Here is a 15183-nt window from a genome sequence, read left to right as displayed (position 1 = left end):
GTTTTTATGTCGTGTTGTCTGTTGGCCTTCCTATTTCTTTCCCTTGGAAAGAAATCAGTGTTTTGGCCGTTCGACAAAGTCAGCATTCGGCATTTTCATGTCGAGTAAAGGTGCTTCTTTATTTTGAAATGTTGATTATATGATACAGATCCCCTCTGTTCAGGCACAGCTTGTCAGAGAGGAACCCTCCCCTCCCACTTTGATTTTTGCCTCCCATCCCTAATACATACTATTGTGTCAGGGAAAGAAAATGCTTCCATTGCCCTACTCAAAGTCCCGCTTACTCTGTCAATTACTTTTTCTGCATCAAAACCCACCAATAACCCTGGTATTTTCTTACATTCTGCTTCCCTCTGGATCATCATTGTTCTGTTAATGTTGTCAAATGTTTGGCTCCATCAACAAAACATCATTGGTCCATATCTATCAGTTCTGGAATCACCTTTACCATTCTTTTAGCCATTACAGACAAACTTTATAATCATGATTTAGAACTGAAATTGACTTATATGAATGGTGGATCTTTATCATTTTTATGTGTTACAGCCACCACAGATTTTTTTCCAAGATGTTAGTACCTTCCCTCCTTTTAAAATACTGTTAAACAAAACTTTCAGATCTTTCGCACTTTCTTTCCTGCACACTTCCAAACTTTCACAAGAACACCATCTATTCCTGGAGACTTTTCTGAAGATTGGTTATACATCACCATTTTTATCTCTTCCTTTCTTAACTGTTAGTTGTTGTATATATATATATATATATATATATATATATATATATATACACACACACACACACACACACACACACACACACACATACACACACTCACACACACCTTAGGCTCTTTATGTGTATATATATATATATATATATATATATATATATATATATATATATATATATATATATATGCCTTCTGACTGTTGCATGATGCACATTCACATGTGTGACACTTGTAGGCAGCTGGAAGGGTAATCAGCCCGTGCTGAACAGAAACTCATGAAAACAGAGAGAGAGAGCATTTAGACTGCACAGAAGGCTATGTGAGAATTTAAATGGAGAATTGAGCTCTGTCAGACATATCGGGTCTAACTGCTTAACCATTGAGTACTCTTGTTTTTAAACATATGTGATTCATCTCAGCAAATCTTGACGCTATTGTGTTTTTCCTTGGAGCAAGCACCACTACTGACCCTGTAGGATATATTTATATTTGGCGGCAATCTGGCAAACAGTCCAAACCACTAACTGTGTTTTTGTAGCCCTTAAGCAAGTTATCACTCTTCTGACAAGATTCTTATCTAGTATGGTATCTGCTATTCTCCCTGTCTACAGCTATGCTTTGTATTTTTTATTCTAGTATGCACATGTAAATATTTTCTAAACCTTCCCCGGGATTCATGAAGCTCGGCGCAAGGCCGGCGTAAGGCTTGCGCCGGCGGTGCAGTGAATAGCCGGCGCAGTAGCGCCATATACATATTAATGAGAGTGCACCGGAATCACAGACACGTGCGTAGTGTACGTGAGCGAGCCCAGGTAGGATGCGTCTGGAGGCGTGTCTAAGCCGGCATGAGGTGAGCAACCTAATGTGCTGACAGCCACGGTCCGCCCACAATAGTAATGGCAGCAGCCAGGTCCCGTGCAGAATGAAACGCACGTACAGTATGCAACATAGTACCCGTCCCAAATTAACGGAGAAGCAAATACAAGCCACGAAGGCATAAGTGTACCCGCCCAAGGAGCAAAGGATACGATAAGACCGCGTTCGTCCGCAATGCACCGCCAGTGTTTACACTCAGAGAAGGTGTACAGCCGATGTCAGCGCCGCACCGACATAGGAGCAGCGACTAAGGTCACCACCTGTCCCACTTTGGTTGGGGCAGTCTCTATGGCCAGTTGTGTCCCGAAAAAACGATTAGAAATGGCTGATGTGCTACGCATTGTAGGACACAATGATATCCCGTATTTAATGTAATGGTAGCATGAATTGGTTATTTCTGTAACAGAAATACCTAAATGACACAAGAAACAGAATAAGCAAGCAAATTGCCACAACAATAAGCTTATATTTAGGCAAACAAGTGAAGTTCTATGCTATATAGTGACCGTGTGTATGTGTCGGCCTGTAAAGTCAGATGTGAGTCCCGGAAATATCCCAGATCGGAAACTGGAAAAGGTGGAAACCCCAGTAGCGACATGGGCATGGTCACCAGGGTTACCTGCTGTCCCAATGTGCCATGGACAGTCCCTGATTGGACAGTTGTGTCCCTGCAACAATCAGAAAATGGAAAATGACCTCCGATCCCCTGCCAAGAAAATTCCCGCAATATACATGTAATAGTAGCATAAAACATATACATTACTATATGAAACACAGACATGGCATAAGAAAATAAATAAGGAACCCAAATGCTTACAGAATAAGCTTATAGTATGGCAAACAAGTGAAGTTCTGTCAACTGCACTAGCCGTGGGTATGTGTAGTCCTGCAAATTCCGAAGTTTCCACATAACATGCCCCACTATGGGCATTGGAAAAGGTGCCAACCATAATGGTCACAAGCAGTAGTGAGAGTACATAGCCAGGTAGCTGTGTTGACATAACAACAGTAAGGAAGCAAGATACCTCAAACACAGGCAAACATGTGCATAGCAACATATCCCACACCCAGCAACGTCTCTGTTGCATACACTGGATGGCGTATGTTGAAGTGTAATATCCAGAAGCAGAACCCATGCATTCGGATGTACTACACAATAGCCTCATTGTACATGTCAGTCCCACCCATGTATACCTCTGCACCCAAACCTGCTAGCATCCGTGTGCAGCTATACAACCACACACAATGTGCATACCTGAAATGTGGTAAGATGTTTGTGTTAGGCAATGCCACGCCCGCAAATACGTACCCCACATGTCACCAACCCACCGCAGGTACAGATATGTAAATGGCTGCATGTGAATGTGTCAGCAGAATGTGTACATCCCGCATGTAGTATGTACCCGCCCAAACCATATAGGTTTGCATACGTCACGGTGCACATAACTGTACACATGTGGACAAGTCGGTCGTTGGACCACCGCGATCGATGATTATCTATGCAGTGAAGTCGATCACATATAGCGGAACACGTGCCTACCAAACAGGACGTCCTAACAGGGTGCTACAGGCAAAGAAGGGGAAGCTGGGACATCACATGTGGAGAGTAGCGTTGCCGGACGGACAAATACACACGGTCAAGGTAAAGGACGGAACAACATGCATATGGCCGGATGGATGTTGTTCGAAAAATATATAGAAACACATATGAAGTTCCAGTTTAGACTCAAAATACTATATAATGCATTGAATTGTACCGTATAATATGGCAGTAGAACTAAGCCTGCATGTAATTGGTGAAGCTAAGCTGTAGTGTGATGGAATTCTGAACCTGGCAGTAAGCAGTACAGCAGGCTCATGTCTGTCAGCATTAATTATTTGCTGGGTTACAGAACAATAAATGTATGTACATGCATAACAGCACTCCTTCCCCAGAGGAGGATGGCCTTGTGAGCTCTATGGAAGATAACAGTACAACTCCTTACCAGAGAGACAAAGCAACGTATTAAGAAATTAACTGTCCACTGTATCAGAACAGTCTAGGGTCCTTGAAACAGCTACAATCACAGAAGGACACTGTAATGTACAAGGTGCCTTGCAAGGCTGTGTTATTCCCATGGGAAAACATTTTAAAAGCACGACCCCAGCACCCACGTATGTATAGACTATTGCGGACCATAGTGATGGAAATGCCCTGTGACCGACCACGCCAGTAAGGTGGGCAAAAGCTGATTGTAAACACTATATAAAGAAACTGCTTACTGTATAGAGTCAGACAAAACTCACATACTTGGACTGTATATTATTTAGCCTGCCTGTGTACACTACTAAAACTTTCCGAACCCGAGCCTCCTGTGTTATCGGCTGTCACTTAGAAAAGCCTACTGATAACTACAGTCTGGTTTTAACAACTTATTTCACATTGTGATCCTTGTAATCCGGAATTCCCTTGGTAAGCTACAGGTCAGAGTGCATGGCTGGTTAGACATGTACGCAGGAGAATATGCATAAATGGTTCTTCTTGAATGAAAAGACCTCCGACTGAATTGTTGTGTGTAAAGAGGCTGTTTACTGTCTGATCTGTGGCTGAAAAGCGGAAAACTGGATCCCAAGAAGAAAACGTGCAGCCTTAAACAGGAGGCCCAGGTAAGGAGTGTTTGCCTATTTGTCTCTATTGTAGATCAGGGACCAGACTACATTGTGTTTCTGTTAACAGTTGTGATAGCGGTCGAACACCTATCCAAATTCTGTTAAATCTGAACATAGGTCAGGGGAACACACAGCAGAGTAAATAGTGATTGTAGACACTACAGTGGATACAGGGAAGGAGACACCACGTGGTATGACAGAAGGGTAATGAGCAGTCGTGTAGAGGATATGGGAGATTATTGAAGAAACAGATCATGTGATCCGCGCTTGACGGGTGACGTGAAGTATATGCAATCGCAGAGAGCACATAATGTGAGTTACGCAGCAAAATGGGGTAATAAATATGACATTGATGGTATATTACACAAAATATCGTTACTGAAACATTGTAATCCCTGAAAATTTGATGCACATGTTCCAGGGTAAACACCTGTTCCACCCTGAGAGGGACAGTCCCTCTTTGGCCAGCCGTGTCCTGTAAACAAACCGAACAAATGGCAAATGTCCTGATATCTCAGGACAAACATTTCCCAGATATCTATCAAAATGGTAGCATAAAACAGTAAATTTGTATGTGGAACAGCAAAATATAATAATAAACAGAATAAGCAACTGAAATGCTACAACAATTGGTCGCCTCCTGGCAAAACGTGAATTCCTGTCCTATGTACTGGCCGTGGGTATGCATTTTCCAGGAAAATTACACGCTCCAACACTAATGTCCCACATTGTGCATTTGAAAAGGTGGCAGCCCTAAGATGTGCAGGCGACAAAACAGCGACAATTGGGTATCCGCCATGCACATCGGTGGACTGAGGTAGTGTAATCAAGGGAACAGAACACTACAAATGGCTAAGCATCATGCATACAGAGAAGATCATAATACAGTAGTACCGATAGCCCCCACAACCCCTACCACCTCCGGTACCACATCCAGGATATTAAGCGGAGGGCAGGCTAGTCCACATCGCTATCCTGTGGCAACAGAGGTAGCACAACGAACAAATGTAACAGAAGCTATTGAAACCACATCCCTAACACGTAACATACCTAGGGACACCCGAGTAAGAACACAGTACTAAAACAGAGTGAGGATATCTGTCAATTAATTGAAGTACCGAACCCTCATGCAGGACAGGAAGGCCAGGACCCAACCCCGTGAGCGTATAGACCGTGGACACCAGAAGATATCTGTAAAGTCATAGAGGGAATTCCCATCCACAAAGTAATCGCTATTCACCATGCAATACCCCTGTATCTCCTGATCGGAAACCAAAAGGGGAATGGCGGATGGTACAGTATGTACAAGCTGTAAATCATGTAAGAATACTTAGGGTAGCGTTGGTGCCAGACCCACACACTATATTCAATGCTATGAACATGCCACAGAAGTATCTTACCGTGGTACATATAAGCTATGCTTCCTTTGCAATACCTATACATCCACATAGTCCGTATTGCTTTGCATGTACAGTCAGGGTGACAGATACAGCCATACCCAGCTATCGCGGGATACTGTGAAAGTACAACGATATTCTCACAGGAGATGGCTAGCTACATTCCAAGTTAACTCCACCCGGGGCCAGTCAAGTTCTACTTTATGTGGATGATATTCTGCTTGTGGCCCCTACCCAGCAGCAATGTATGGAAGATACAATAGCATTATTGAGATAATCAGCAGAACAGGGACATAAAGTAAGCAAGCATAAATTGCAACTACAGAGAATACAGGTCAATTACCTGGCATATCTGGTATCCAAGTAGGGTAGAACATCACATGACGATAGGAAGGTAGCAATATAATAAGCACCCAAGCCAACTAACAAGAAGGGAATGATGTCCTGTCTGGGCCGACTAACATTTGTCAAATCTGGATACCAAACAATGCTGTGGAATCCGCTGTATTGTTTGCCTTAACCTTTAATACACCTATGGCAGCACAACACATACTACACTGGATTACAGTAGCAGAAACAGCGCTATGCAGACTAGAACGATTGATAGCCTCAACAGCTGTAGTAGGTCTCGTGAATAATCATAACACATGTTGTCAGACCGTAGATTGTAAGCGGAGATATATGACGTCAGTCTTGATGCAACAGCAGGGAAGTAAGCAACGCCACATAGCTGACTACTCATTGCAGTTGGACACTGTGGCATGGTCAGTGCCACATTGTGTACAGGCAGTTGTTGTAGCACCCATGGCAGTACAGGCCCGGCCGTAATGTTACTAGACCACCCTCTCACTGTGAGAATGTCTCATGCAGTTGCGATCAGTCTGCTGCAAGAGAAGATAGCATTCCTGACCCGTGCTAGACATTTGTCATGTTTGACCATACCACTGAGTCAACCTCATATGGTGATTGAACGTTGTACAACATGAAACCTATCAACGCCACGCCCGACACCTGTGTATGGCACACCACACAGTTGCCTATACGAAATGGATTAAATAACTACACACAGACATGATATCACTGATATACCCTTAGATGATGCAGAGGTGACAGTTAATGTGTACGGATCATGTAGACAGAGTCCTACAGGAACGAATCAAGTAGGTTATGCAGTAGTTATTGATAATGACATTGTAGACGGCCAAACCCTGCAGCATAACGTGTCTGCTCAAGCAGCAGAATAGATAGCTTTAACACGCGGCTTGTACTGTAGCGAAAACTGATGTGTGGACATATGTCCCGATAGTCAGTCTGTTGTCTGTACAGTGCATGTTTATGAGCAGCAGTGGAAGAATAGGGAATGATAACATCCACCGGTAAACCGATTAATCATGCGATTCGATCTTGAATGCATTAGACTCCATGCAGTTACCCACTGAAGTAGGTAATTGTAAATGTGCAGGGCATAGAAAGCAACAGGATAACAGTAGGAAAGGTAAGGCATGAGCTCATGCACCTGCAAAACAAGCAGCCTCACAGTTGGAAAGTGTTTGTGTGAATGAGGAATGACAAACCTCAGACAGTTTAGATGTAGAAACTGTACAAACAATGCAAACAGCAACTACGAAGCAGAAAAGCCGACGTGGTTATGACGAGGAGCAACCCTTGAACTCGGACTGCACATATCCACAGTGAGAAAGCCAATATTAACGCCTAATGTATTCAGATATGCGGCTTTGTGGAGCCATGGGTAGAGACATGTCTCAACAGGGGATGGTACATTTGGTTAACAGAATACCCCTAACATAATGGAATTACGAACCACATACAAACCTCATGAGCAGCGTGTCACGCTTGCAGTAGATATCATGCACAGGGAGTATTTAAACCAAGGGAGTGAGTTTACCTACACCACCATAACCGCTCCGCACTATTTGTATGGAGTTCATACATCTGCATAAATGTGAAGGGAACAAATACTGTTTAGCGATTACACATATATATAATCAAAATGGGTAGAAGCATTCCCAACCATTAATCCGATGCAGCAGCAGTGGCAAAGGTGCCAGTAAAATAAAGTATCCCTAGATCTGGCATGCTGTAAAGAAGCTACAGTGACAATAGAACACATGTAGTGAACCAGACAATCACGCAACCTGGGGATTAGTTCAGATACCATGAATGTAAATTGCATGTACAACCCACAGTCAGCATGATTGCTGGCGCGTAAATGGGATCCCAAGAAATAAGTAGAGGAGGTTGGTGGGTGACATCCAGACGAGTTACATGTGCTGTCTACCTCTAGCATTGCTGAGCATGACAACAGTTCCAAATGTAAAGTGCTGCACCCACTTCGAAGTAGTATGTGGAATGGCATATCATGTGCCAGAGTGGAAAGCTGTCATGCCTGCAGAGCCGGAGGTCGATGACTCAGTAGCAGGTGACATGAGAGGATTGTTAACTAATAACACTGTTCTTCAGTTAAAGTCTGTTACAGATAAGAGCAAATGAAGACGGACGCATAGCTGACACCAGTATCCTGTGTGTATGTCACTGTTATCCAAAGAACATTATTGCCAAGTGGACATTGCGAAGGTCTGTACCGGTACTGTTGGCAACGCCACCGCAGTAAAGTTTGCAGAGAGGTCGTCCTGGGTCCACCTCACATTTTTCAAACCGGTAAAGGATATCAAGTCTGATTGACATCTTGTAGCTGATATACCAAAGAGCCTGAATCACCCCGCCAAGTCTGTATAACAATACAAAGCAACCCCAAAGACATTTATGTTTGCTGTCCTAATGATTATACACCTATTAACCATGTTTGTGTTTACTTTACATTTTCTGGGACCTTACCTGCATATAACTACACGGATACAAATACTGATACGTGATGAACTGGCCACAGAGTGTCTTCCACACTTCAACAGATACCTAGGCATGACGCTGTGCATATAGAGACTAGGAACACTTTAAATTGCTGTGTTTGTACTGCCATACCTACATCATATGGAGGACTTCCGATGCATGTTGTCCCCTTGGGGATAGATTGAGACTTGTGAATATCTACACTTTGATACAGGTTCTGTGAGATCACAGGACAACGTGGCAATGTACTTACCTGTTACACAAAAAGGAATTGTATGTTATCATAAACATGATACAGTTTCAGTTGTTGGGAGTATTTGTAACATAACTGTGTCTTACTAATGTCATATAACAGCCAAAGATCACAGTACTACTTGTAGCACCATTCCTAATTTGTATTGAAACATCATGAGAACAATGTTGAAGGATGTGCAGAAACATCCTGAATTGTATAAACAGTCCTCTGTTAGAGACAGGAATATGTTACATGCAGAGGTAACCCGCATCAGTAGTAAAGTAGAATATTGTTATGTTGTTTGTGGGAAATAAGCATATCAATGGTTACCTGGGAATTGGTCCGCAGTTGTTATTTGGGTTATCTGGCTCCAGTCACATGACATACTGTACAATTGCCTGTGGGTGCTAAACTAACTATAACACATATAGCTCAAGAACTGGGAACACAGTCGAAACCTACTTAACCAGTGGGTGAAATGGAAGCTGTTCTGACATTCCAGTCTTCTGCAAGAGATAAAGGAATATCGATTCATATGGACTTGAGTGACAGCTGCCACAACCTGGGCTGGAACACTCCCAGCTTCTGGAGTAGTGAAATCAATCAGGAACAGAGGAAGTTATCAAACCTGTCGGAGGAAGGATGAATGTGACTTTCCGCCTTTGAACATGTGACTGATGAACTGGATGCAATGAGAACTGTTGTGTCACAAAATGTAATAGCGCACGACTGCACCGTGGCTGAGAATTGGTACGCGCGCTTACTGAAGAAGATCGCTGTGTCCAACTACCACATGAAGAGACCAAAAGCAACGCCCACCTAGAGGTAATACAGCAGGTGTCATCCATGGCGGAACCAGGCCCAAACCCACTGACAAACCATTTCCACAAACCATTGGGTGGATGGGGTCAGTCATACTGAATATCATGATTGCCATTTGTGTTGTTCTGCTCATATTGGGAGCATGTGTCTAGTGCGGATACTGTGCATGTAAGTATTAGTCAGGACTCTGGCGACATACCTGTACCCGAGACTATGTATCAAGACCTGTAGTGGTATTTGTCAATAGAAAATGCAATCCTACTTGCAATGTACAACAAATTACTTGCCTAGTTAAACGTTCCACAGAGGAAGAGGCTAGCGAATGAAATAATGTTGTATATGTTTCTGGATAGAGTAGAAGCAATCAAAGGAGGGAGAATGTTAGCAAAATACATATTTAAACATATATATGACGTGCAACTTTAGAAGCAAATAGTGTATAATGCATATTATTCTACCTGACAATATGGCAGTACAGCTTCTCATGCATGTAATTGCCTGTAGTGTAGCTGCAGTGTGATTGAACCCTGACCCTAGCAGTAACCAGTGCAGCAGGTGTATGTCAGTCAGCATTACTCATCTGCTCGGTTACAGAATAATACATGTATGTACAGGTATATCTGTCATCCTTCCACTGAGGAGGATAGGCTTGTGAGCTCTAACACAGAGTACAGCTGCTCAGCAGAGAGACACAGGAACCTAGTAGGACATGGAGTGAGGACTGGATATGAACAGTGTTGGAACCGTGACAGAGCAGAATTTACCCAAGTACAGTCTAAGTGAATATGTGGCTCGCAAGGTTGGGCTATCCTCATGGGAAAACATGTAATAAGCATTACCTGAGCACTGTTGTAGGAATACAATGTTCTGTACTCTAGCAATGTAAATGCCTTGTGACTGACCACATCATTAATGTGTGCAAAAGATGATAGTATACAGAATGCTCATACAGATGTAACATGTATAGAGTTGAACAAATGTCTAAACTTTTACTGCATACTCCTTTGCCTCCTGCTGCACAGTAGTAAAATGTTATTAATCCCAGCTTCCTGTGTTATTGAGTGTCATTTTGAAAATACGAATGAGTGTTACAGTTTGATTTAAAAGACTTAATTGACAGATGTGTACGTTCTAGCATGGGAATAGGTCAAGCCAACCATCACAATGTCCATGTGTACCACATACACACAGCCAGTAACACGCAGTAGTAGTGCATGAAGGCATACACGACTGTGGGAATAGTACAGGACATGCAGATGCATGACACAAACCCCAGGATGGGTGTCCCTGCAAAGAGGAACATGTGCCAAATACACCTCCCACAGATGTACCGCAATAAAACACATGGCAAACACACAGACACACTACTGTCCAACACATGACTGCAACGGAGCCTGGTCAAACACCAACATGAAGCATGCACAAACAGGGACTTGAGTAATGTTTGCCTTAACACCCCCATAGGCCAAAGAAGAATAGAATGGACATATGCATGTAATGCTGTGAAGGATGTGTGGTAGTCCTCAGTATCACAGTGTTAGGGACACAGATACACTGTCATCAACAGTGACGCATGTGCAACGTACACAGCATACCTGCATGTAATACAGAGGACAATCATGTGCCACAGAAATATACAGTGGCGAAAGAGTATAGTGGATAGACAATTGTAAATGTGACAAACTATGAATATAGGTTCACACGCCCATAGGTACAGGGTAGGCCATCGTCCCAGGCCCAGCCATAATACTACACCATAGTTAGGATGACTTTGCCAACCTTCTGTGCTTCAGATGAAATACCCATGATATTGCTGTATCTCCGGCAAGCACTGATAATGATGTAATCCCTGGCCTATACCTGCAATTCTCCATCCAATGGACAACATACCTGCGAACAAGGCTAGGAAGGATGTCTGTCTCACATGTACTGTGATGTAGATCCACAGCATAATGAGTGTCTGGGTGATATATGTGTCACTCAAACACATCCCATTAATGACCGTGACAAGGTAAATGTCACCTGCCCTAGTGGTTCTGAGGGATGCGGATACAGTAGGTGAAGCATACACATGACATATGGGTTGACATGGCCTCGTATGTCAGGCACAGGTCAACACTAAACAGCAGGTATGTGACGAATGTGGCAGGGGTCCTACAAGTGGGGCAGCATTACACAAAATGGTGTCATCCTGCATCTGTACAACAATCAACCTATGTGGGCTTCCCAGCTGCTGTAGGTGTATGGTCAGATACAGTCTGAATGGGGCAATGTAGTAGATCATAGGTGTAACACGTAATGGGTACAAGGAGACAATGACCTAGCCTGATGTAGATGTGAATCCCTGCACCAACAGGTGGGCAATGTAGAAGTCCCACACAACCACGATAGCAACGGTGTGTGGAATGAATGGTGACCGACAAACACTGTCCCCTGATCCCTGGTAATCACCCCTGTGCTGAGTGGACAGCCACCTATATGCTGGACAGGGGTGACCTAGTAGTTCTCCACAGGTATGATGTTGCATTACGTCAAGATTTAGCTGTGGGACATGTCCCTGACAGCAGATATGCATACCTGGGAGGCCCCTTCAAGGATATCTGTGTCAGATGTCTGTCCCACTATGGCACCTGTTTTGCAGTCATCTACAAACACTGTTGCCCATAGCACCCCTGTGTGTGCCTGTACCGTGAAAATGTAGGTGTATGACAGGAGTGCACCCATGGAAGGGCCCCATGGGACACCACTTGTGACAGGCAGTAGGTCTGACATGCTGCCAGCAACTATGACCGTGTGGGTTGTGTCACATAGACAGTTTACAACACATTCTGTGATGTACGTGTTCACATCCCAGCCAATGGGTTTATCAACGATACCTGAGGGGGTAATGTGATGAAGGCCTTTGCCAGGTCGAGGTAGGCTGTATGGACTGCAACACCCCGAAAATGTCAACCATGCTTTAAAGGCATGAACCGCCCCTGAACAAGACAAACCGTGTTGGATGCAAAGTATGTATGTCCCCTATGCAGTCATGTACGAGCCGCAGTATGATCCCTCCCATGTCTTTGCAGATAGGTCTCCTCAGGGTAATGGGACAGTAATAACCAGCCTCAGTGGAGGTATTGGCCTTGTGACGTGGGACTACAGTTGCCATGTGACACAACCTGGGTACCCTACCTGAGGTGAGGCTACAAAGAAATAGCTGTCCTAACTGTGGGTCCAATTCATAAATGAGATAGTGGAGTACACAGCGGGTCACCAGCTGGTCTCATGGATGCTATGTCCACTACCCTGGAGAGAGCATGTCCCACCTGTGTGTCACAGAACATTTGGTGACCACAAACCACTGGTACACACATCTCCTCATGTGTGGGGAGGGTGTGGAGATGTCCTCACTGGACTTGTCAGCCTGTATGTTGGCAATGTGTGTATGTTGAGTAAACCCCACCTCTATGTGAACCCAGTCAGAGCATATGTGGGAGTGAGCTCCCAGGTGTCGAGCATAGCAACTGAAGGTGGTATGATTGTTAGCCAGGTCCATGTAGGTATATCTGTGGAATGTGCCCTGGACAATTTCATGACAGTGTGTAACTCTACACATATGATGACCAAGGGTGTCATACCTCACAAGGTGTCTGCTCCACCTTGTAGTAGCCACCTCCTCGTGTTGTACATCCTGTGTATGGCTGGGGTACACCACACTGGATGCTTGGCATTGGTACAATGAACCACAGTTGGGTAAGTGAATGCCTGGCTCATGCAGTCCTGTAGGTACTGGTAGATGGCAAATGTGATTGATGCAGTGGCTGCAGTATTGTCGACCACTGGCTCAGGGTCCTTAAAGGAGACCACAGTAGTGTGCAGAATTGTGTAGTCTGCCTCTGAGCAAGCAATGTGTATGGTAACTGGCAACACTCACAGCAACGGATGCCAAAAGCAGAAGCCAATGTCCAAATAACATAGATCAACTTCTGCATGACAATATGTCTTATCATACATGTATTGACACGTGTCTGCTAATTACAATTGCAAATGGCCGGTAAGACTGGCCTAAAGTTCCCGTGATGTACACAGTCTGGGGTGTTGTTCCGATAATAAAGTGGCAATACCTCCCAATCGTGACCTCTGGGTATGGTATGAAAGTGGTTGTTAACCTGCAACATTGGATGTATAGCATTGGGTTCTGGTGTCGGAAGACATGGTTCCTGTAGCACTACACAGTATGGGTAGTCAAGCACACATCCGCGATTGCTGAACACACAGCATCAGTGAAACCCACTGCTCACAAGGACACAGTCCGACAAGCTCTACACTTTAAATATGCACAGTGGTGTCCATTGTCGGACCCAAAATTGACATCATACCAGATTCACGCCTTCTTTCAATACGCATCTGAACTCATTGTCGCCACAGGTACACATATGCACCGCAAGCTGTTTAATGTTGATGATAGCTGTCCATGTAATGCAGCACAGATGCACAGAAATACCCAGGGTACCGGTCCATAGAACTGCGCCCACATCACAGTCCCGCACACATGACGGATGTGTAATGGGTACTGTCAATTGTTGCAGTCAAGGGATTCTGGGTATGTAGACTCTGTGCTCGGTGTTGTTTCGCAGGCAATCCTTTCTCCCGCCTGGGAGGGATGTGTGTAGCACCTGCCTTACTCTCCGCTAATAATGCAAACCATACACCGGAGAATGCTAAATGTAGGTGTGGAATGTGTACAGCCCTATACTAGTGTCCAGTAGGCAATTGTCATGGATGGACACCGTATGGCCAGGATGGCACCCACAACTGCAAACCCGGTAAATGACATAGCCGCTGTAAGGCATAACACAGGAAATACACATAGGGACTACAGTTGACATTCCACATACAAAGCCGGACCGCCGTACCAACACCGGGCATACACAGCACTCAATCTGCCAGCAACAGAATGAGGAGCACCCGCTACCATACAGCAGAACAGATGTGCGACCTGTGGAACACATACTAATGGCACACACACAACGTCAAGTAGGATATGTAAACTATGGCATTCCCACCTATGAAGACAACATGGTTAAATGAATACATAGGTAATCAACATGTTCCGTGGTGTTATATTGGAAATACAGTGACGGATATGTCCCATTGGGATGTCTGCGGTTTATATGAAGCAGTTGCTAACCAGCATCTTTGGATGTATGTCATTTGTCCACAGTACTAAATCACCTGGTTATGTAGCACCATGTGGAATGGGTAGTCAAACAGACATCCGCGATTGCTGAACACACAGTATCAGTGAAACCCACTGCTCACAAGGACACAGTCCGACAAGCTCTACACTTTACATATGCACAGTGGTGTCCATTGTAGGACCCAAAATTTGTCTAAAGACAGGAATGCCGCCTTTATTTCATCACCTAACTGAACTCATTGTCGCCACAGGTACACATATGCACCGCAAGCGTGTTTAATGTTGCTGATAGCTGTCCATGTAATGCAGCACAGATGCACAGAAATACCCAGGGTACCGGTCCATAGAACTGCGCCACATCACAGTCCCGCACACATGACGGATGTGTAATGGGTACCGTCAATTGTTGCAGTCAAGGGAT

Source organism: Protopterus annectens, chromosome 14.part0 (genome assembly GCF_019279795.1).
Source record: "Protopterus annectens isolate FY-2018-M chromosome 14.part0, PAN1.0, whole genome shotgun sequence".
In the NCBI taxonomy this organism is placed as follows: Eukaryota; Metazoa; Chordata; order Ceratodontiformes; family Protopteridae; genus Protopterus; species Protopterus annectens.
Note: the sequence above shows the minus strand (reverse complement) of the source record.